Source organism: Anolis carolinensis, chromosome 2, assembly GCF_035594765.1.
Source record: "Anolis carolinensis isolate JA03-04 chromosome 2, rAnoCar3.1.pri, whole genome shotgun sequence".
NCBI lineage: Eukaryota > Metazoa > Chordata > Lepidosauria > Squamata > Dactyloidae > Anolis > Anolis carolinensis.
The window spans coordinates 243,550,744-243,574,180 of NC_085842.1; the positions used below are offsets into that span (position 1 = coordinate 243,550,744).

Sequence of the window (23,437 nt, forward strand, 5' to 3'; positions counted from 1 at the left end):
TCCCTCCTTATTAGGAGGGCTCCTTATGGGCTCAGGCTGTGGCGCAGGCTGGAGAGCAGCTGCAATGAATCACTGCAATGAATCACTCTGACCAGGAGGTCATGAGTTCGAGGCCCGCTCGGAGCCTATGTTTGTCTTGTCTTTGTTCTATGTTAAAAGGCATTGAATGTTTGCCTATATGTGTAATGTGATCCGCCCTGAGTCCCCTTCGGGGTGAGAAGGGCGCAATATAAATGCTGTAAATAAATAAATAATCCAAGATTTTCGCTTATCCAATGTTCTGCCGGCCGTTTATCTTGGATAAGTGACTCTACTGTAGTTTGATACCGCTTTAACTGTTATGGAATCAGGGCCTTTGGAAGGTGGGCAGGGAAGGCTTCATCCAGACCTTGTTTTAAAAAAAAACTCCGATTCCCAGGATTCCCCAGCATTGAGCTGAAGAGGTGTCCAACTGCATCCAGATGCAGGCAGAATATCTCTTGGTGGGAGTGAAGTGTCCATTCTCCTTGGCCCTTGAAGGCAGCCCACGCTGCGGCTCCAGCAAAGGAGGGGATCAGGAGGAGGAGGAAGGCTCTGCGTCCAGAAGGAGCGGTGGGAGGGAAGAAAGGAAGGAAGCAAGGAAGGAAGGAAGGGGAAGAGCCGGGCGGCGGGAGGGGCCTCAGCCAACGACGGCGGCAGGAGCAGCAGCAGCAGCAGCAGCAGCAGCGCGGTTTTGGGTCTGTCTCCCGCCGTCTTTCTTTCTCTCTCTCTCTCTGGCCTGCATAGAGGGAGGAAGGGGTGCTTGCACAGGTGAGCTTCAGGAGAAGGAACAAGGCGACGCTTGAAAGCCAAGAGGAGACGTGGACCTCGCTTTGCAACCTGCCCAGGGACAGACACCTTTTTGGGGAAGCAGCAGCAGCAGGAGCAGGCAAGCGACGCAGCTTCAGACCCGGCGCAGTGGTGCAATTGGCCCGGCGAGAAGCAAGCAAGCAAGCGAGGAAAGAAGCAAGCCATTGGCCCCTGAAGCGAGTCCATCCCGCGCCTTTCTGCCTGCCTGGGGACTGCGTCGCTTGCGGCAAAAAGCGCCCGGTTGCTGGAGGTGGGTTTGTGCAGAATCCGCCAAGCGAATTGCATGGTTTGAGAGTGGAGTAGATCTGTATGTTGTCTATATCATCCGAGGCTGTTTTCCTCCCCTTGGGAGCATCTACGCTGTAGAACAGGCATGGACAAACTTGGGCCCTCCAGGTGTTTTGGACTGCAACTCCCACAATTCCTAACAGCCGGTAGGCTGTTAGGAATTGTGGGAGTTGCAGTCCAAAACACCTGGAGGGCCCAAGTTTGCCCATGCCTGCTGTAGAATGAGCCCTGTCTCCAGTGCTAGAGAATCATTGTATTGTAGTTTGACAAGGTCTTTCTTCTCTGCCCAAAGAATGAGTGCTGCTGCCTTACCAAACTACAAGCCATAGCATTGAGCCATGCATGGCACTTAAAGTGGGGTCAAACTGCATCCATGATAATAATAATAATAGAAAATACATCACACAGTCCTAGACACTTGGGAAGTGTTTGACTTGTGATTTTGTGATATGAAATCCAGCATATCTATCTTGTTTGCTGTGTCATAATAATAATAATAATAATAATAATTATAATTATTTTGTTCTCATATCCCGCCCCATCTCCCCGGAGGGACTCGGGGCAGCTCACATGGGGACCAAGCCCAAAATACAGCCTAAAATATAACAGCAAAATGCATTTAAAACATATAAACATATACAATACAATAAAAACATACTCAACCGACCAATAGCCAAGTGTGCATCTTCAAGATTGGAAGTAAGCCAGTAGAATTTATATGTGTTCAATATCTTCCAACCTCTAGAGCTGGGCCAGAATAAAGTGCAATGGCTGGATGTAGGTGGAGGTAAAAGGACATCCTGCAGTGTATGTGCCACAAGGCCTCCTAGTTTCCTTCTTGGTTTGGGATCCGGATTGAACAGGTGTTGTTGTTTGCATGCCATCGGTGTTATGCTGTATGTTTTCAGAGCGTGTATCTGCACTGTAGAATGGATGCAGTTCGACAGTGCTTTAACTGCCCCTGGCTCAATACTATGGGATCCTGAGAGCTGTAGTTTTACAAGGTCTTCAGCACGCTCTACCAAAGAGTGCGGTGCCTCAGCAAACTACAAATTCCAGGATTCCATAGCATTGAGACATTGGAGTTGTCAAGCTGCATTCATTCAGTAGTCTGTGCACCCCTGGGATGGTTCCTCGGCAAACCACAACTCCTAGGATTCCAGAGCTTTGAGCCATGGCAGTTAAAGTGGTATCAAAGTGGTTTGCTGTGTGTTTTCCGGGCTGTATGACCATGTTCCAGAAGCATTCTCTCCTGACGTTTAACCCACATCTGTGGTAGGCATCCTCAGAGGTTGTGAGCTCTGTTGGAAACGGAGCAAGTGAGTTGTTGTCGAAGGCTTTCATGGCCGGAATCACTGGGTTGTTGTGCATTTTCCGAGCTGTATGGCCATGTTGCAGAAGCATTCTCTCCTGACATTTTGCTCACTCTATGGCAGACATCCTCAGACCTCTGAGGATGCTTGCCATAGATGTGGGCAGAATGTAAGGAGAGAATGCTTCTGGAACATGGCCGTATAGCCAGGAAACTCGCAACAACTAAGCAAGTGAGGTTTATCCGTGGAATGTCCAGGGTGGGGGAAAGAACTCTTGTCTGTTGGAGGCAAGTGAGAATGTTTCAATTGGCCACCTTGATTAGCACTGAATGGCCTTGAACATTCAAAGCTGCTTTATAAACAAATCAAACCACTGATCCCTCCAGCCCAGTATTGTCAAACCTTCACACTCAATGGCTTCCCAGGGTTTTAAGTCTTTTCCCAGCCCTGTTGGGGACTGAACCTGGAGCATGAAAGGATTATGCTCCACCATTGAGACTGACCACCTTGATTCAAAGCTTAGCTGCTTCAAAGTGCATTCACTCTACAGTGTAGATGCACTCCTAGTCTCCTCTCTGGAATCAAAATGATGCCCAATGCAGCAACATGCTAGCCATGATGTGTATCTAAACTATAGAATTACTGCAGTTAGATTCCACTTTGATTGCCATGACTCAATGCCACTGAATAATAATAACAACTTTATTCCTACTTCCTGTCCCATCTCCCCGAAGGGACTTGGGGTGGCTCACAAAGGGACCAAGCCCAAGAATACACAATAAAATACAATCACATAAATACATTCAAAACGTATGAATGTAAAATCATAAAACATAGAATACATACTCAAAACCAATAGCTAATAGTCAGGCGCAGTGAATATATTGAATCATAGGAGCTGTAGTTTTACAAGCCCTTTAGCCTTCTCTGTCAAACATTGTTGGTGCCTCATTAAGCTCGAACTCACGCAATTCCAGGGATTTGAGCCATGACCGTTTCAGTGTTGACAAAGTGCACTAGTTCTGTAGTGCAGATGCACCCTAGGTCCCTTGGAAACCAGGGTTGAGATAATGAGGACAATAAGAGGAAGGCAATGGCAGTGTAGATGTTCCCATGACCTTAGTTTCAGAATCAGGATGTGGAGGTGCCATCACACACACATTCTCACTTGTCTTATTCCTGATCAAGTTTTGCAGGGTGCAAACCCATTTTCAGAGCCCCCAACTTGTGTGGCAGATGCGGCTGGTAATTACAGGGCGGAGGGAGGTTGTTACGATGAGTGGTTTTGTGTCATACAGTAAAATCAGTGCTCAGGAACAGTCATTACTACACTTGCACATGCCACAATTTGTACTGTGGAAGCAGCAGACTCTCCCCCTCTAATTCCTCCTTGCCAAAAAGGAGCTTCCTGCTGAGTCCTTAACTGGCAAAGGACACCGCAGGTGGTCTTGGCTTCCTGTAAGAAAAGGCATTTATAGCAAGTTCTTTCCCAACCCTCTCCCCAGTTTTCCCTTCTGATAAACTGAAGCATCCCGTTGTGGGGAAGAGCAACAGTTAGGGCTCTGTTCAGGCTAGGCCGCCTGCCTTTATTCACGATCTATGCTTTTTAATAGCCTGTATCAAACAAGGCTTAGATACACACTGGGACATCGGATGAAATGCTCTGTTCCTTCGGTTTCCCAGAGAGATGAGTCTCTTCTCAGGACTAGATCTCCTCTCATGCAATCACTCCTGATGCTCAGTAATACGCATGTCAATTTGGAAAGATTTTCGGGATGATGTGTGAAAGGATCTGAATGACTGTTATAAATATGGAAATGAGCTATTTGTAAGTTTTAAAAAAACACCTGCTAGAATTGTTTTGCATCTAAAATGTAAACAAATGCTTAGCTGTAGTGTAATTCATTATTCGGTACTACTTCATCTAGTCCCTTCCACTAAATGGTAAGGATAAGGAAGGAAAAAGGGGGAGGAAAATAATAATAATAAATAGTGAAGCTTTATTTATATCCCACCACCTCTCCCCAAAGGGACTTGGGGTGATCTAAAATTTTAGCAGCAGAAATATAAGTAAAATGGGTTGCTGTGAGTTTTCAGGGCTCTATGGCCATGTTCCAGATGCATACTCTCCCGACGTTTCACCCATATATATGACGGGCATGCTCAGAAGTTGTGAGGTCTGTTGGAAACTAATCAAATGAGGTTCATATATCTGTGGAATGATGTCCGGGTGGGAGAAAGAACTCTTTTCTCTTGGAGGCAAGTGTGAATGTTGCAATTGATCACCTTGATTAGCATTGAACAGCCTTATAGCTTCAAAGTTTGGCTGCTTCCTGCCTGGGGGAATCCTTTGTTGGGAGGTGTTTAGCAAGCTCAACCAGAGTTTCTTTTCTGTAATTCCCTTGTTTTTGAGTGTTGTTCTTTATTTACTGTCCTGATTTTAGAGTTATTTTTTATATTGGTAGCAGGGGAATTCCATACAAGAATCAATCAGGGCCAGCTAATCACTTCCCAACAAAGGATTCCCCATGCAGGAAGCAGCCAAGCTTTGAAGCTGCATGGCTATTCAATGCTAATCAAGGCAATAAATTGCAACAGTCACACTTGCCTCAAATAGGCAGGTGTTCTTTCTCCCACCCTGAACATTCCACAGATAAATAAACCCCACTTGATTAGTTTCCAACAAACCTCACAACATCTGAGGATGCCTGCCATAGATGTGGGTGAAGCCTCTGGAGAGAATGCTTCTGGAACATGGCCATACAGCCCGGAAAACTCACAGCAACCCTGTGATTCTGGCCATGAAAGCCTTCGACAACACATAAGTAAAATGGACACTACACTTGATAGAAATTCCAATGAAATCCATTTATGCTATTTGTCGACTGTAGCCAGCACATCCAGTGCTCACGACTGGGCTTCGAAGCATGGAGAAATGCTGAAGCAATTACACAGATGGGTTTAATTTTTTTCCAAATTCTGCTGCCTATAGAGGAAGTTTTCTGCTGGAAATTATGATCTTTGTCTTGCATTATCACAAGGTTATTTGCCTAAAATAGTCTTGTTTCCTGGAACCGGTATTGGTACAGGAGAGTTTTCTGTTTCACTGTATGCAAAACACACCTTGGTATATTTACTGTGCTTATCTTATTTTTTTCCATTTGAAGTAGTTGCATTAGGTCACCTGAAGAAAGTGTCAGTCATAGCTAGCTCTTGTTATCTTGAAAAAAAAGAGATTGGGGGGGGGGGTGCAGAAGATCGTGTCAAGTGGATTTCATATTAATCCCAAAATGGTACGTGAGAAAGGCACTTTAAGAAGTTTGTCAGGAATTCTTCAACACGGGGAGTGACTCATTGGACTGGTTTGGGTGTTACACTAAACCACAGTTTAGCATTATGAGAATAGGTTCAGTTCCCCCAAGGGCTTCTCTTCTCCCTGAAGTCCTTTCCCTCAGCATAGCTTTGAGTGTTGTGGTTAGAAGCTTTTCCTTCCATTTCCTATTACTGAAGCTTGCTGTGCCAGCTCAACTTCATTGGAAAATTCTGGATATTCTTAACTATGATTAGTGGAAATGAAGCAACTTGAAAAAGCGTGTGAAGTTGGCTTGCTTTCACCAACCACTATTACCTTAGTTGTCATTAAGTTTAACTGCAGGGTAAGATGGAGGCGAAGTACTAAATAGTGGTTAATATAAAATGGAAGCAGAATGTTCTGTTTTCATGGCTGGAGAGAGAAGTAGAAAGTGTCCAAGCCCAAAGGGGGACTGGATGCACAACACCGTAACATCTCCTTATGTCTCATCTGAATGCCATCGCTTAGTGTAGAATCTGCAATGTATTTCCACTGGATCCCCACAGCATCCACTAGAATCCTAAAGACAGCGGAAATGGAAGAAAGTCAGATTTATATTGGCACAAACAGCTGGATTGTGTGCTCAATGTTTACAGAATAGCTTTGAGGTTGTTTTGTGCATTCAATTGTTTTTGACTTATGAGAACCCGCAACTTAACCTGTGATGGGATTTTCTTGGCAATATTTATTCAGAGGGGATTTTCCATTGCTTCTTCCAAGGTTGAGGCCCCATCTTTAAGACTGTTCAAAGCTAGCATCAAACTGCAGCGGCCAGACAACAAACTCCTAGAAAATTGTGCAAAAGAAAGCTCTAAATGTTCTGTGGTTTGTGTCATCACCATCTGCATTGGGAAGCCATTTTCTTAAATACTGGTTTAAAACTTAGGTCAGTGTAGATAGGTCCTAAGAGAATGTGGCTTTCAGCTATCAGGTTTCTATAGCTGAGTGGGGATTTTAATCCAGGTTTCTTGGAGTCCTTATCTAGCACTCAATTCACCACACTATACTGGCTGTCCAAGTATGGTTAGATCAGTGGTTCCCAACCTGTGGTCCATGGACCACCAGTAGTCTGCAAGAACTAAAATTTGGTCTGCAACCTCACTGTTACTACTATGGATATTTTTTTTTTCTTGATGTCTTGTTTCTGGGGCTATTTGGGTTGCTGATTCAGAAAATTGCATTGGATAAACCACATCATCTCTAGATTATCAAATATAGTTTTCTATGGGCGAGCAGATGTCGACTACTGGATGGCATATGTTTTGTATCGGAAACTAGAGCTGATGTGGTCTATCCAATGCAGTTTTCTGAATCAGCACCCCAAATAACCAACTGAATCTAAAGTTGACCAAAAACTGATTCGTAACCTTTTTGGTACTAATGTTGGAGAGTGGTCTCTGGTCAAAAAAAGGTTGGGAACCACTGGGTTAGATAACGTGAAATCCTCCAAGATAGCTGCATGTATAATCCGTGACTTGCACCCCTGTCTCTGTCTGGTATATGCAAAATGTAAGATGGTATTCTCCCCAATCCTTAAACAGATAATTAGTGGAAGGATCTGGGGATTCTCTAATACTTTCAAATACCCTGTTTACCTAGGTTTATCCAGCTCTTCACTATGCTTCACAAGGCCGGCTGTGTTGTGTTGTGCATCTGTTTTATTTCATTTGACGGCAGTCTTTAAGGTCAGCCTGAAAGACAGACTTCCTCTCTGCCACTCCATGGGTTCATTGTACAACAACAACAGCAGCTCTCTCTTGTCTTCATTTCCCATTCATTCATGGAGTTGCCAACTAACCAGAAAAAAAACACCCCTGCTTAGCTTACTGTTATGCCCATAACACCGCAGCTTGATCTGTAGAAGTTATCTGAACAAGCTTTTTATAAAAACAAACATTGGGCTCTTTCTCTTGGGGACAAATGTATTCAGAGGTTGCTGGGGGTTGTGTTATTTATTGTGGTATTTTGAGGATATCCAAGTCATGTTTCTGTTGTCCTGGAATATTTCTGGCAATTCCTGCTACCAAGTGCAACATTTTATTGAGTGGGTTTCGTTTTAATTTTAAGATATAGGGAGAGGGCATGTTCTTACCTCGCATCCTTCCTTTCTCTCCTATTTTTTGTGTTATAGTGTATTATTATACTATAAAAAGTCTAGTTGTGTCTGACTCTGGGGGGGTAATGCTCATCTCCATTTTTAAGCCGAAGAACCAGTGTTGTCTGTAGATACCTCCAAGGTCATGTGACTGGCATGACTGCATGAAGCGCCGTTACTTACTTTCCTGCCAAAGCGGCACTAATTGATCTACTCACATTTGCATGTTTTGAAACTGCTAGGTTCTTCCCATTGGCTTAAAGCAGTGGTTCCCAACCTTTGGTCCTCCAGGTGTTTTGGACTTCAGCTCCCACAATTCCTAACTCCTTTAAGATGGCTGGGATTTCTGGGACTTGAAATCCAAAACACTTGTAGGACCAAAGGTTGGGAACTACTGGCTTAAAGACTGATATATTTTGTTTTATGGCATAAGAGTTTGTGGGGTAAGAATCTGTTTCATCAGATGCACCAAGCTCTGCACTAACAAATACAGAAACATGTAGCTAGAGTTGGAGAGTTTTCACAGATTGCAGCAAAGGCACAATGCTGGCAAATGTGAGAGGGCTATAGGTATAACCCCGTTAACAAAATAGATGTATGCCTAGGCATTACTGCTTTGATACAAAATCTGGTATCGGAGGCAGAAATAAAGAATACAATTCCTACACCAAAGAAGAGCAGTTCCAATATGTTTCAGCAGGTTTTTTGTTCAAAGCTAATAATATGTACATGAGAAATGAAACAACCAGGTCAGGTAAGATTTTGCATAAGTAAACAAATTACGGAAGGGAGATTCCACCTGAAGATTAGAAATAACTTCCTAACTGTGAGAACTGTTCAACAGTGAAACTCTCTGCCCTGGGGTGTGGTGGAGGCTCCTTCTTTGGAATCTTTTAAACAGAGGCTGAATGGCCATCTGTTGGGGGTGCTTTGAATGCGATTTTCCTCCTTCTTGGCAGGGGGTTGGACTGGATGGCCCACGAGGTCTCTTCCAACTATGATTCTATGAAATACATTTTCAGCTTTCTAGAGGCCACTGCAAAATTCCTCCAGGGATGACTTTTTCAAGTGTTTTGATCATTGGACCCCTACTCTGGTGGCCTGGGTTTGAATCCTCACTTGTTCTTAAAACTCAGTGAGTGACCTTGAGCAAGTCGCACTCTCAGCCTCAAAGGAAGGCAATGGCAAAGCTCCTCTGAACAAATCTTGCCAAGAAAACCTTGTGATGGGTTCGCCTCAGGGCTTCCATGGGTTGAACTTGAAGGCACACAACAACAACAACTTCCATTTTGTATGGGATTACGCTTTTTTTTTTTAACATGCTGAGGGTAACTGGTAAAGCAGGCTTATCAGCTTTCTTCTTTTCTCTGTTTCGCAAGAAATGCATGCTCAGTTAGGGATTCTGGAGGCAGCTGCTGTTTACCTTTCCTGCTTCAGGCAGTCACACATGATTATAGTAGGATCAGGCAGAGCAGAATCCTACTGATCCCAGCTAGGCTTTATTGCATTTTTTTAACTGAATATAAATATAGCTATATCCTAACAGCATAAACCAGTGTTTTATCAACCTCCTTCAGTGCCAGTGCTGCTAAAAAGCTTTTGGCTAGAAAGGGAATAAAGTGAAAGAACCTGGGAGGGTATAAAAAGCTTCACTGTTGGTGGCATTAACTGAGGTATGCCTGTATTTTGTTACCCTAATTATGTGAACAAACCTTGGAGCTATGTTTGTGTTACATAATTTAATTGAAAACTTACTTTAAATCATCTACATTTTCTGCCTGTTGGCTTATCCCATTTTCCTTGTTGTTATTTTGTACCTTCTTATATAGGTACAAAAATGTGGAAGTATGCAGTGTAGTGTACAATTTTGCCTCTTGCCTCATTTGTAAATACTGCCTGTACTTTGGATATGTGTTATAATTAGATGAATGCTATTAATAACTTCAGCTAAACTGGATCTAAAGACGTCATATATATGAAGAGTTTATGTGTGTGTGTGTGTGTGTGTGTGTGTGTGTATGTATGTATGTATGTATGTATTTATCCCCACAGATGCACACGGTGTGAGATGTTTTTGCATTCGTCTGTTAAAAAAATGACTGCAGGCAATAGAAATGATGTATTCTATACATAGAAAATTTGAACGTTCTATATTTGGAGGGCATTTCAGAATGTTGTATTTATGCAAAGGTATGGATTTTATGCTACTATTGGCAATGGCAAGGGAAACGCATCAGCTTGATACTGTGGCAAATATGAAAGTTAACTTTTAAGATCGAGGCCGTGTTGTGTGGTATTTTGAGTTGTTGGACTACAGCTCTTGAGATCATGCTTCTGCTCCTTGCTCACCCATGGAAACCTGCTGGGTGACCTTGGTCTAGTCACATCCTATCCGTTCCAAGAAAGGGTTGCCCTGTTCTTACTCTATTATGTTGTTGTTGCTGTTGTGTGTCTTCAAGGCATTTTGGACTTTGGGCAACACTATCATGGGGTTTTCTTGGCATGATTTATTCAGAGGGGCATTGTCTTTGGCTTCTTCTGAAACGCAAAGAATGTGACTTGCACAAGGTCATCCAGTGAATTTCCATGGTTGAATAGGGATCTGAACTCTGTTCTCCAGAGTTACGGTCCATTGTTCAAGCTATTGTATATACTGTATTGATGTATAAGTCAACCTCATTGGTAAGTCAAGTGTAGGTTTTGGACCGAACATAAGGATTTTGATATGACTATTAGTCTACAGCAGTGATTCTCAACATTTTTTGACCAGGGACCATTGACCGGGGTCCAATCTCCAACATTAGTACCAAAAGGGTTACGAATCAGTTTTTGGTCAGCTTTAGATTCAGTTTGGTTATTTGGGGTGCCAATTCAGAAAACTCCATTGGACAGACCACATCAGCTCTAGTTTCTGATACAGAACATATGCTACCCAGTAGTCGCCATTTTGCTCACCCACAGAAAACCATATTTAATAATTTAGAGCTGGAATTTCCAACAGGTATAGAACAGCATCCAATGCAATTATCTGAATTAGCATCCCAAATAACCCCAGGAGCAGGCCTAAAAATGAAGACGCCAAGAATTTTTTTTCCTTTGGTTGGACTGTGTTATTATTTGTAGTAGTAACAGTGAGGCAGCAGACCATATTTTAGTTCTTGCAGACCACTGGTGGTCCACGGACCATAGGTTGAGAACCACAGGCCTACAGAGGGAAAGTCCCAGCTTTGTCTCATTGGGCCTTGGCTACCACTGCCATTTTCATATTCAGGCATTCATAAAGACAGGAAGTGGTACTATGGTGAAGAGAGCAGGGAGATAGTACATTTTTAAGGCTCTCCCAAGATAGACTAAACTGTCACCTTTCTCTATCCTATTCAGAATAGAGGATAGTTCTTTACTGATAAGAGTTAAGGTACACTACTTATACTGACCCATGGTTTTTGGGGTTGATTTTTTGACTAAAATTTCTAGACCTATGCACAAGTATGTGGAGTACTAAACCAGCCTGTGAAACTAAAACATATTTATTCATGCATTAGAGTTTATACAATAGATCGCTTTCCCTATCTATACCTACTCTTTGTTGTTTTGCAACCAATGGAATACTATCTGGCAAATCACAAGGGTGGTCCTTCTTAGTAGTTGCTTCCCGGGCTTTGAAACGTTCTTTCGGGTTAGGTTAAAGTAGCAGAAAAAACAACAACAATCAAGTCCCAAGTCCTCACTTGTGAAGCTATTAGCCTTCCCACATCCTATTATCCTAAATCCCTGCAGATTAACCCAAGACATCCAGGCAGTATGGAGGCAAAGCAGGCATGGGTTTCCATCCCTGTCTATGGAAAGAATCTGCAGGTCCCTCCCTCTGGTGTTCCTTCTATTTCATCAGAAAATGCATACAATTATAATGTCCAATTGCCTTTATATTTGTGTTCAGCATTTATTAGACATTCAGTGTATACATATCTCATACACTTCCCTTAGAGAGGAACAATGCAGACAACCTAGACATCTGTCTAGACACATAATAAATGATATGAAATGTCAAGTAAGCCTTTATGCTGAGATTTCATAAAGGTTTTACATGTAAAGATTCATAAATCTTACACAATATTGAGGCATCCTAACATATTTCATCTGTGGAGGGAACAATGCCTCTCGTAACCAACATCTGTTATTCATTGTTAACAGACTTTTTATACTCAAAAGAGGCACATACAGCATCTTAGTGATACAGAGGGTTGAATTTTACATATGTAGTAAGTACTTTAACTCCTGTATTACAATATTCCAACTGTAAACATAAACTTACATATTCCATGGAGTAGCGGGCAGCTAGTAGCTTCTCAGCATCTTATGTTTGGCATGGTGAGAGACCAGTTATGAACGATGATTTCTCTCTCTTCTCTCTTTGATCCTGGAGCTCACATTGGGGTTGTTTATATCTTTAACCTAGTGAAAGTAATGCCTGGAGTTTGGAAGATCACCATCAATCTTTACATTCTAGCCAATCTTCTTTCTTTGACCAGTTAGACATGGCTTCACATCATTTAATTGGAAATGAAATCCTATTAGTTTTTCTGCATTCTACCAAACAGATACACATTTATAACTAGCCATTATTCTGGCTACCAGTCATCAGGTGATTGTATCATGTATAGCTCTGCAAGATTAGGATATTGCATCAATTGAATATAGGCAGTCCCCAAGTTACGGACAAGATAGGTTCTGTAGGTTAATTTGTCAGTCGGAACAGGTACATTTTTAATGTGTAACTCCAGCCAAAAGTATGCATTTTTTAGCTTTGAAGTACATAGAGAAGGGTTAACACCCCTTTGGTGATAGTTTTGCTATCTGTGCCCCTGTTCAGATGATTCCACCTCACTTTCTGTCCTTGTGATAACTGGATTTTGAAAAATGTGGCTTGTTGGGGAAACAAAGCCTGGTGAGAAAACTTCAGTTGAGACTCTTTTCCCCATGAGAACTTTTCAGGAGTGAATTTCCCTTCTGGGGGTAGATTTCTCTTGTTTCCTGTCTCACCGCCGTTTGTAACAATCAGTTGTTTGTAAGTCGGATATTTGAAACTTGGGGACTGCCTGTATAGCTTTCTGGTTTTTCTCTGTCTGATATACTCTCTCTTACCTTATCTTATAGTTGGATGGCTGAATATCCAGAACTGGCTTCACCATACACCAGTGGTTCTTAACCTGGGGTCTCCAGATGTTTTTGGCCTTCAGCTCCCAGAAATCCTAACAGCTGGTAAACTGGCTGGCATTTCTGGAAGTTGTAGGCCAAAAACACCTGGGGACCCCAGATTGAGAACCACTGCCATATACTATTGACTCTATATAATTCCCAGCCAGACATATCCCCCCTTCCCAATATACAGGATTTAAGCAACCTTTGAACCTCCAGGTGTTTTGAATTTCAACTCCCAGAAATCCCAGCCAGTTTACCAGCTGTTAGAAACTGTGAGAGCTGAAGCCCAAAACACCTGGAGGCCCAAAGGTTGGGAATGACTGATTTAGAGCCTTAACACTAGGTTTAAAAATATGGTAGCATCCAGATAATAATAAAAGTCATTCCATGATGGTAGAGGAGTCCAATTCAGGTTTCCAAATCGGGTTTATGAAGGAAGACTCTCTGTGGCGAGGGTGCTGATGTGGCCATGGCCTGCTTGTGGATTTCCCCATAGCAATTGGTTGGTCACCATAGGAGGAAAGTGTTGAACTAAATGAACCTTTGATCTGATCCAATCTATCTGTTATGCTACAGGAATATAAAAGGGAAAAAGAAGGACAGCATAACACAGTCAAATAAAAATCCTGTAATATAGCTTGTTGGTTCACCTAAACCTGTATTGAGCAGTTTGTTGTTTGCTACTTTACATAGTAAAAATATTAAGTAGAGAATCAGGGCCACTCTAACCTTCACTGAGCCTCTTGGGATGGCTGGAGAGTGGCAGAAAAATAGGAGGAAAATTATATTTGTTCTTTTTTCAATTACTGGACATGAGGATTGAGCGAGGGCAGGGAGCGGCAGAATGTGAGAGTCATTCCAGTTCTTTTTTAACCATTTTATTAAAAATAGCAACAAAGAAGCTATTATGTAGATGTTTTGACTATGAAAAGGGGATTTAGCAATTTCCAGCATTCTGTCCTTCTTAAAAATAGAAACACAGTAAAATGCACTGCATTTTAATAAGTCTACTTGCACAACGAAATTCAATACCACCTAACTACCAAAAGACCCCGGCTACTGTGCAGAAACCTTATTTGCACAATTGATCATCTAATGTCAAATCCTGTAATACAGTAATGTTTGCCTTGGGCCCCCAGAAAATGTTGCACACCATAGGGATTAGAACTAGCAGTACCCAGTCAAGTAAAGAGATATATCATTAAGGCCGTATGGGGCACTGTAGCGCTCTCCTTCCCAGAGTAGCGAAGTAGACTTGATTTATTATTCTTCCCTGGCACTAAACTGTTCTCACTTTAAACATCCCAAATCCATCCTTAAGGAGCTCCTGTAAATTCTAACCAGTTATAATTCCATCATGGTTCAAGACTTTCAACAACCTGGAATTCATCATTTTAGTAAGGTATCAGTAAGCTATCAAACAAATGCCAACCTAATTTTTTCCCAGCAGTAAATGATCAAACAGATGCAAACCTAATTTTGCAGCAAATCCCATTGCAATTCTGTCTAGATCTATTGGAATAATACTATTAGTATATCTGTGCAGAAGATACATGCTCATATTTTGCACGTGTACCTGATGTAGCCATTATCTGCAACCAGTCACTTGAATATGAATATGAGGTACCGAAATGCTGCTGGAAGTAGCATACACATTTTCTTAATTATATGGTGGCTGAGATCCTGAATAAACTGATGAAATGTAAATCTCCTGTAGCATCGTTCTGCCAGTCTTTTTATCCTCCTCCCCTGAGCCAGTGATAAGAGTACATACCCTGCAGGTTGTTAGTGTTCAAGGAGGCAATTTGTAATTTGGGGAAAAGGAAGAGTCACTCCTCTCCCATAGTTTAGGTGGGTTTTCTGGAGAACCCTTTGTTTTACATGTATAATCTGGAATGTTAATTTTTCTAACCTGAAATGAACCGTGTGAAGCTTACCATCAAAGCATACCATAGAATTACTCTGGAAATCCCAGCAAAGCCAAGAGAAGTGCTCTTTCTAGGCCTCCAGTGTGATTCTGTGGTCAACTTCTGGTGGATCTTGTAGAAGTTGGGTTTAGAATTGCACTGGAAGTCTGGTATCACTAAGTCCTCCAGAGTGATTCTATAGTCTTCAAAGCTCTCGGTGTATAAATGAATACTGTTCAACAGACTTGTGTAATAAGCAGGTTTGTTGTAACTGTATGTGGAATGGGTCTTCCATTCTACAATAGTCTGTGTTCCTAAATTTCCTTGTATTCATATATTGTTTGGTGCTTGATAGCAGTTGCAGGTGCAGATTCCTGCACGAATATACATCTTCTATTGCCCTTTTAAACAAGGGCAAATTGAGAACCTTTTGTAGTTACAGTTTCATTAGACACTGAATAAATGTGAGAACGGTACACAGTGCTCTTCATGTTGCTGTTTTATAACTTGTTTCTGGCAAAGCTATAACTAGCATTTCAAGATTATGTTTGCAGATCCTGAAACAGTAGTGGACAGAAGTGTATTTGCTGTTTGTGATTTCAAGTCACTGTAGCTCATAAATACTGACACAAAAAGAAGTTGTCTTGGGAAGTTGTATTGGGAAGCAAAGTTGTTTGGATTAGAACTCTGGAACAAAATAGATGTAGTATAGTATTGACATCACGACTTCCGTATATTTCCATCTTTTCCATCTTCCTTCACCCACCATTTCAATCATAGCAGGTTTCAAATTTTAAAAGAAATGATTAGGAACTTTTTTTGAAGTATGAACCAGATAATATGTTTGATCCATTTTGTAAATTGCTTATTGGTGGTGCTAGTACAAAAGAGAATTTTTTTAAAAAACGGATATACAGTTGCATATAATGATTACTTAAATCAGTGGTTCCCAACCTGTGAATCTCTAGATGTTTGGCCTTCAACTCCCAGAAATCCTAACAGCTGGTAAACTCACTGGGATTTCTGGGAGCTGTAGGCTAAAAAACCTGGGGACCCACAGGTTGAGAACCACTGACTGATTGTGGTTTCTAGGAGTGCAATAGATAAGCAACATGCTGAGTTGGGACATGTGATACATATATTTTACTATCCCTCAAATTTCCTTTCAGGCTGTTGTTAAATAACCAGTCTTTGATATACCCATCTTGTAAGTCTTGTTACTTTTTCAGAAGTTTGCCTTTGAATTATGGCCACAAGACCCAAGAAAGAGCTCCCTAGTTTAAATGGTGTGATTATTATTAATTAAATACTTCGGTGTAGAAGGAATGTTCTTAGAAGAGGCATTCCTTTTTCTTAGGCGAAGGAATGCCTCTTCTGAGAATGATACCTGCTGAATATTGTTTAAAAACAAATAATGCCCTTTCAGTTTAGGCTGTTCTGTTAACATTTAAGCAGATTTTATAATGCATTTAAAATTTTAGAGCTCATTATTAATTGACTTAGACTTCTTTGAATCTCTGATTGCTCCGATGATTAAGAAAGGGCTTTCAGGATTCTGACCAAAGTATGAGAAGATGAAAATGAGACAGTTCTAGCCTCTATCTATGAAAAAGGAGCTTTGAGCTAATTTGATAAATCTGTGATAATTTTTGGAAGAGAGAACAATATATGTTTCCCACTTAGTACAGAAATATGCGTGGAGAGATTTATCTCACATCTTTCAGTTGTCTTCTTTGTCTGGAATAAACTTTTATTACTCAAGTAGTGTTTTGTCACAAGTCCTGTCAGGTCTCAAGATCTTGCTCAGAGATCTTGAGAATGAAGCATAAAAGATGCAAGCAGCACTGATTCGTTGGATGATTGGGACTTCTGCTGTCAGTCCTTCATCTTAAACAGCCACATTATGAAAGTTGGTTTGGTTGTTGCACCTGCTAGCAAGTAGCAGTAAAGAAAGAAAGGATTCATTTGATCTCTTGAAAGATAAATAAATGAAAAAGCACAGGACTGGGACGGGGAGGTGGAAAGGAGAGAGTGTTGCTGTGCATTTTAGTACATCTCAAGATAATGTATTTCTCATGTCCTCTTCTTTTAGATAAAAAGTTATTTTGCTGAATCCTATTAAGTGGGTAAATTTACCCATTCTCATTACTTTCTTTGTGGGTACATGCTATTTTGTTTTTGGACACAGTCTGAGATATAAATACATCATTTCAATTTCTACTGCAGTAAAAAGACTGGAAGATAGCCAATGTGGCTTATTTATTTATTTACCCTATTTATACCCCTCCTTTCTCTACCCTGAAGGGGACTTAAAGCGGTTTACGTAAGTTTAAAACTAAATTAAAATAAAATTAATACATGTTAAACATTTAAAACATTACATTCAATATTAAAATCATGCCCTCCAGAAATCGTAGGCCTAGACTGTTCCTTAGTCATTGTACATATTCCAAATCTATTATAGCACTGCACTATTCTCCGAAAGCCTGATCCCAAAGCCAGGTTTTTACTTTCCTTCTGAAGGCTAAAAGGGAGAGGGCTAATCTAATGTCGCTAAGAAAGGAGTTCCAAAGCCAAGGGGCCACCACTGAGAAGGCCCTGTCTCTCGTTCCTGCCAGTCGTGCTTGCGAAGCAGGCGGGACTGAAAACATACTGGTTTAAATGTTAGACTACAATGCTGGAGACCCGTGTTTGGATAAGTCACATTAAATGCCACCACGAAAACCCTGTACTGTGATCACTGTAAATCAGAAAATAACTTGAAAAAAACAATAACACATTTTGATTGGGATTTCTGTTCATCTTTATCCACCTGAAGCTGCCTGTGCTATATTTTTGCAAGAAATAGGCAAGGGCCATGAAGTAAACAGTTTGAATTCTCATTGTCATGGGAAATATTTCTAAGATTCAGACTCTATTTTTTAAATTTATATGTGGGTGGATGGTATCACTCTCATGACAACAGCCATTATATATGTGACCCAAGAAATGCTGGAAGTTATGTAGATCCACCTTTCTCGTATTCTGTCTTCAAGTGTGTTTTTTCTTTCTTTCACAACTACATATTTCTGGGAAAGCCTACCCTCAGTCCCACTATCATGCAAATTACAGCTAAAGTGGGTATGGAGTGTATTGCCCTTCTCAATCAAAAAGGCATTTTGACCCCAAGAGTCCTGGCTCCAGTACACCTTTTTAGCCAAATGGAATGCTCCAAACTTCTCCCTACGACACATTTCCCCTAAAATGTAATGGAGAAATTTTGATGGACTAGAATTCATTACTCATTATGTCTGTCTCTCTGTAGACATATAATTAGTTATGCATGCTCACTCTTTTCGGTGAACGAAATTCATAAAATGCGACACAGAAGACTATTATTTGTGTTATTTTTGTAAAGTCTTGTGTAACCCTCACCCTTTCTCAGAAATTTATGTGATGCAAATTAAAACCCTTGTAATTACAGAATCCATACCTGCAATTTTACTTCCCTTTGCCCAGGAGGAAGATAGTCTCTCTTAAGAATTTATTATGCTCTCCAAGCGATTCCATGGTATACTTTCCCCCGAAGTTACCATAGAGTTGTGTTGGAAGCTATAGCAAATTATTTAAGTCCTCCAGTGCAATGCTGTGGTATGCTGGGATCAGACCTGAGGTACTTTCATGGTCTGGCCAGGAAGGTATCTCCTGTTGATTCGGGATTCTTGAATATTCCTTAAATTGTCTTTATTGATGGTCTGGAATTCTGGTTGAGAAGTAAAATTCTTGATTCTTTGCTGCTGCTTTTTATTCTGAATTTTGTCAGATGTTTTGTAGGGGCACAAGGGATTTTCCATCTTTGGGAATGATGTACCAGTTGTAGCAAATGTGCTGACGAAAGAAAAGCTTGAAACATTGTGTTGAATTCATTGTTCAAATTGCATTATTCTTTTCATTATTGTTAGCAAACACCCTGATACTTTGAAGATTTACTAAGGGGAAATGTGTTTATTAAAATATAGACAAAACTGTTTCTTTGGAGAATTTTATAAAATAAGGACTGTTGAAATTATTGTACTAAAGTAATATTTGTATTGGTTTCTATACTTACCGCTAGTTTATTCTTTGTATATTTTCCATTTTTCACATATGTGTATTTTGGTGTTTTTGCAGTTTATGTGTTTTAATTGTTCTATAACCTACCTCGAGCCATGAGAAGAGGCGGGTAAAAAAGTACATAGCAAACAAGTTCACTATGCTGACTTTTGTGTTGGATCACATGTCGGTCACTTCCCAAGTGTCTAGGACTATGTGATGTATTGGCGAATAATGTGTGCAATTCCGACTAAGGTAGCCTTTTGCAGTTGACTGATGGTGATTTTGTCAGCGCCAATTGTTTTCAAGTGCTGGCCAAGGTCTTTAGGCACTGCACCCAGTGTGCCGACCACCACTGGGACCACCTTTACTGGCTTGTGCCAGAGTCTTTGCAGTTCGATCTTTAAATCCTATTATTATTATTATTATTATTATTATTATTATTATTATTTATTCACACACCGGTGAAGTCTGAGTCATCTTCTAGATGAATTACAAAACAGATGGAACTTAGTTCAGAATAATTTCATATCATCATTTACAGTCCACCCTCCACAATTGTATTTGACATTTGAGAATTTGACTATTCACGGATTTGATTAAAATACTCTCCTTAGGAATCACTAGTTCAGTGGTTCTCAACCTGTGGGTCCCCAGGTGTTTTGGCCTACAACACCCAGAAACCCCAGCCAGTTTACCAGCTGTAGGATTTCTGGGAGTTGAAGGCCAAAACATCTGGGGACCCACAGGTTGAGAATTACTGCTCTAGGTTCTCCTGTGTGACTCTGGTCAACGTCATCTGGAAATGGGGTAGAGCCATGCTGAAGGACCTAGAAATCTCTAGAGAAGTGTTTTTCTACGTCTTCCAGCATGACTCTATGGTTCGTTTCTACTGGAAGAGATATTCTCAGTTTAAAATACTGTACAGGTTTTTTTTATTCACAGTTTTTCACTTTCATGGTGTTCCTGTGCCCCTGACATCAACAAATATGAAAGGCTGTCTGTACTTTGCTTTATAACCTTTCTTGTATATATTTCATAAAACTAGTTTGCCTTTTGTCTTGCATCAGCAATTGTGTGTTCTTTTCTGGCGTACGAAAACATCCTTACTAGACCATTTACTTCCTATTTTGTCTTATAGCTTTTAGTGGTGAGAGCAGATCTTTTTGAAAGCTTTTTCTCCTCACCTTTTGTTAGATGGAAGCTTTAAGGTCCCAGTGTGCATTGCCACTCAATAATAATTAGCACAGCTGATCTTTAGCCCAGACAAATCAATTCACTGTACAACACTTCTTTCCTTTTGTTTGTTTGAGAGCCAACATGGTGTAGCTATTTGAGTGTTGCACCAGGGCTCTGAGGGCCCTTCCACAAAGCCATATAACACAGAATATCAGAGCAGATCATCCACAATATCTGCTTTGAACTGTGTTATCTGAGTCCACACTGCCATATAACCTAGTTAATGTGGGATTTTATACAGCTCTGGAAAGGGCCTAAGATATCAGATATTGAATCCCTGCTCAACCACAGAACCCCACTGGGTGACTATGAGCAAGTCATGTTCTCTTAGCCTTATAGGAAGACAATGATGCACTTCTCTAAACAAGTCATACAAAATACCCCTTGATGATATGGTTTCCATAAGTTGGAGTCAACATAAAGACACACAACAACAAGAATTTAAAAGGGTACTGGATGGAGAAGCACTATATCATTTTTTTGTATTGGGATATGTGCTGCTGTATTACCCTCCCACCCACCTGCACCCCCCCAAATCCTTTTGAATAACATTCAAAAGGAATTTAAGTGTTTGCTCAGAGCAGAAAGAACTTGCTTATTTCTTTAGTTTAGCTCCTTACAAGCCACAATCAGATTTCCAGGTTGCTCTGTGCCAGTCACCTACGCTAATTCAAAATCCTATTATGCACCAGGAACGCAACTAAGCCATTTAAGATGTAACAACAAGGGTGATAAAAATGCAGAATATTATGCTTTCATCTGCTTGAAAGACGAATTGTAAAAGAAAAGGAAATGGATATAAGCTGGATGAATTCAAATATTAGTCTTATGAGAATAGTGATTACCTTTTGGTTTTTTGCATCTGCAGCAGAGAATAGATTTTGCATTTCAATTATGTGATGCAAGATTAGTAAAAGTAAAGTTTCCCTGCTCTTCTACTTTGGGTTCCTCATGGGGTTGGTGAGGATGAGGGAAGGGGCCTTCTCGGTGGTGGCCCTCCAACTGTGGAACGCCCTACCCATAGAGATCAGGCAAGCTTCTACAATATCCTCTTTCCACAGGGACCTGAAAACCTGGTGGTTTCAGCAAGCTTTTGAACATGATTAGTCCCAAGGCCCCTCCCCCTTGGTAGCCAACCAGGACCCTGCTCTGCACTTTATCCATTTCCCTGGCCCTATGATACTTTGTCGCATCAGCCTTTGCATAGCCCTTCATAGTTGGCCATGTCCACTCTGAAATTCTGGTCATTGGTACTTTGAACTCATCTGATAGAATCGACTAAAGCTGGATTTTAATTTTTATGGTTTTTAGCAGGATTGTATGTTTTGTTTTATGATGTCTATCTTGTTGTATGGTCTTCTATTGGCAATTGAATGTTTTGCTTGTGTTGGAAACCACCCTGAGTACTCTTGGGGAGATAGGGTGGTATATAAATAAATTATTATTATTATTATTATTATTATTATTATTATTATTATTATTATTATTATTATCATTATGTGCACCTTGGCCTAGTTGTGGTGCACCTAGCATTTGTCAATATAGGCTAACATATCACTCTTGAAGAGTCATATTCTGTAGATAGACCATTCCATCCACAAAGAATATGGAAGGGTTAGCATACATGCCAAACTCTTTTGGGACCCATTAGACCACTGTGTGGTTTATTATAAGCTAATTTAGGAGTCTTGCATTCATCAATCATCATGGGACAGTACTGTAGCTGTACCTGTTCTGTTATTCATTAGCATTATGTAGATTCAGTTCTCATGTTTATGTGCTTCAATGTTTTTATAGTTTACTGTTTTATAATATTTACAAACTTCTCCTTTCTCTGTTCCCAGGAATTATTGTGCTTTTATCTTGTAGTATACCATTCCATGGTAACATGTGGTTTAAAATATGCTGTTTCCGCTTTTGTTGTCTTTTACTTTCTTCTAAGGTGGCCTCATGTACAGCTGTTTATTGGCAAGATATCTAAGGATGATTATTTTAATCATTTTAATTATTTAGCTAGGGAGGGTCCTGTCTAATTAAACTTCCTCCAGTACTCTTAATACAATAGCAAATCTTATTATGTGTATATTTTTGAAATGAAAGAGCTTTCAAAAGCAGGACTGGATGCCTAATGTGAAGTAGACATAATATAAATTCAAATAGGTTTTTGAATTGTTTTAGTCACAGCAGCTTGGCTGGAGGCTGAGAATTAGAGGTGACATGATAGACGCATGTGACGCATCTGGTGCCAGGGATATGGCTTTTTACTAACTTCATTCTCAAAGGAAACAATAAGTAGTTCTGACAATTGTAAGCCACCTTGCAATTGATAGTCTAATAAGTCTAACATAGTATGCTACTATGAATTACAATTTCAGGAGGGAAAGGTAGGCTGTAAATAAATTTAACAACAATAACTATTTTCTTCCTGCTGCAAGAAAGTTTTCAAAAACATGTCAGTTTTCAAAAATGATTTGCAGTTCAGGACCTCTTCTGTGCAAAATGTACATGTTATTTATTCATGTTATGTGCAGAAAATAATATTTCTACAGATTATTATTCCTGTATAGAAAATGCTGATGCCTGTGCAAAAAAGCCATATATCAGTTTTGTGCCTGAAAGGCACCAGACCCTATTTGATCTTAGATGTTTCGCAGAATCGGCTGTAGTTATTACTTGGATGGGAGACCGCCAAGGAATATCAAGTCCTATATGCTATATTTTAGAGGAAGGAACAGTCAAAAAACACTTTTAGTATTTTTTTTCCTAAGAAAATCCTATGAAATTCATGGAATCACCATAAGTCGGCAGGCGGCTTGAAGGCACATACAGACACAAGTCCAAACTGCAAAGATAGTTGTCAATCCTGAGTTCTTCTCATCAGAGTTGAGAAATGTGGTTTTTCCCATATAATTTTATTGCAAAATATATGAGAAATGAGAAAGGGTACAAGAGTGGATATAGAACGGGGCATTTTTAACGTTTTACATCTTCATCTTCTTCCATTGTTATCTAATACAAAAAGGTAAAAAGGGGGGGAAAGAAAACATTTCTTTTCTGATCTGAAACAGTAGGTTAGAAAAGTGGGTGTATAATGTTTTGAAACAATCATCCCAGCATCATGTACCATCTATACATCATCTTGAAG

The 23,437-nt window shown here is 40.4% G+C and overlaps 1 protein-coding gene across 3 annotated transcripts in view; it reads left to right on the forward strand.

Moving 5' to 3' along the window:
* The first annotated feature begins 480 nt into the window (after positions 1–480).
* Positions 481–23,437, forward strand: part of pip5k1b (phosphatidylinositol-4-phosphate 5-kinase type 1 beta) — a 106,217-nt gene continuing 83,260 nt past the window's right edge. For 2 of the 3 annotated variants that reach the window (XM_008103311.3, XM_008103312.3), the window contains exon 1: positions 481–1,078. The gene's annotated coding sequence lies outside the window, so the exon portion shown is untranslated. The remainder of the gene's footprint in view (positions 1,079–23,437) is intronic. The other variant, XM_008103313.3, reaches the window with a different exon arrangement.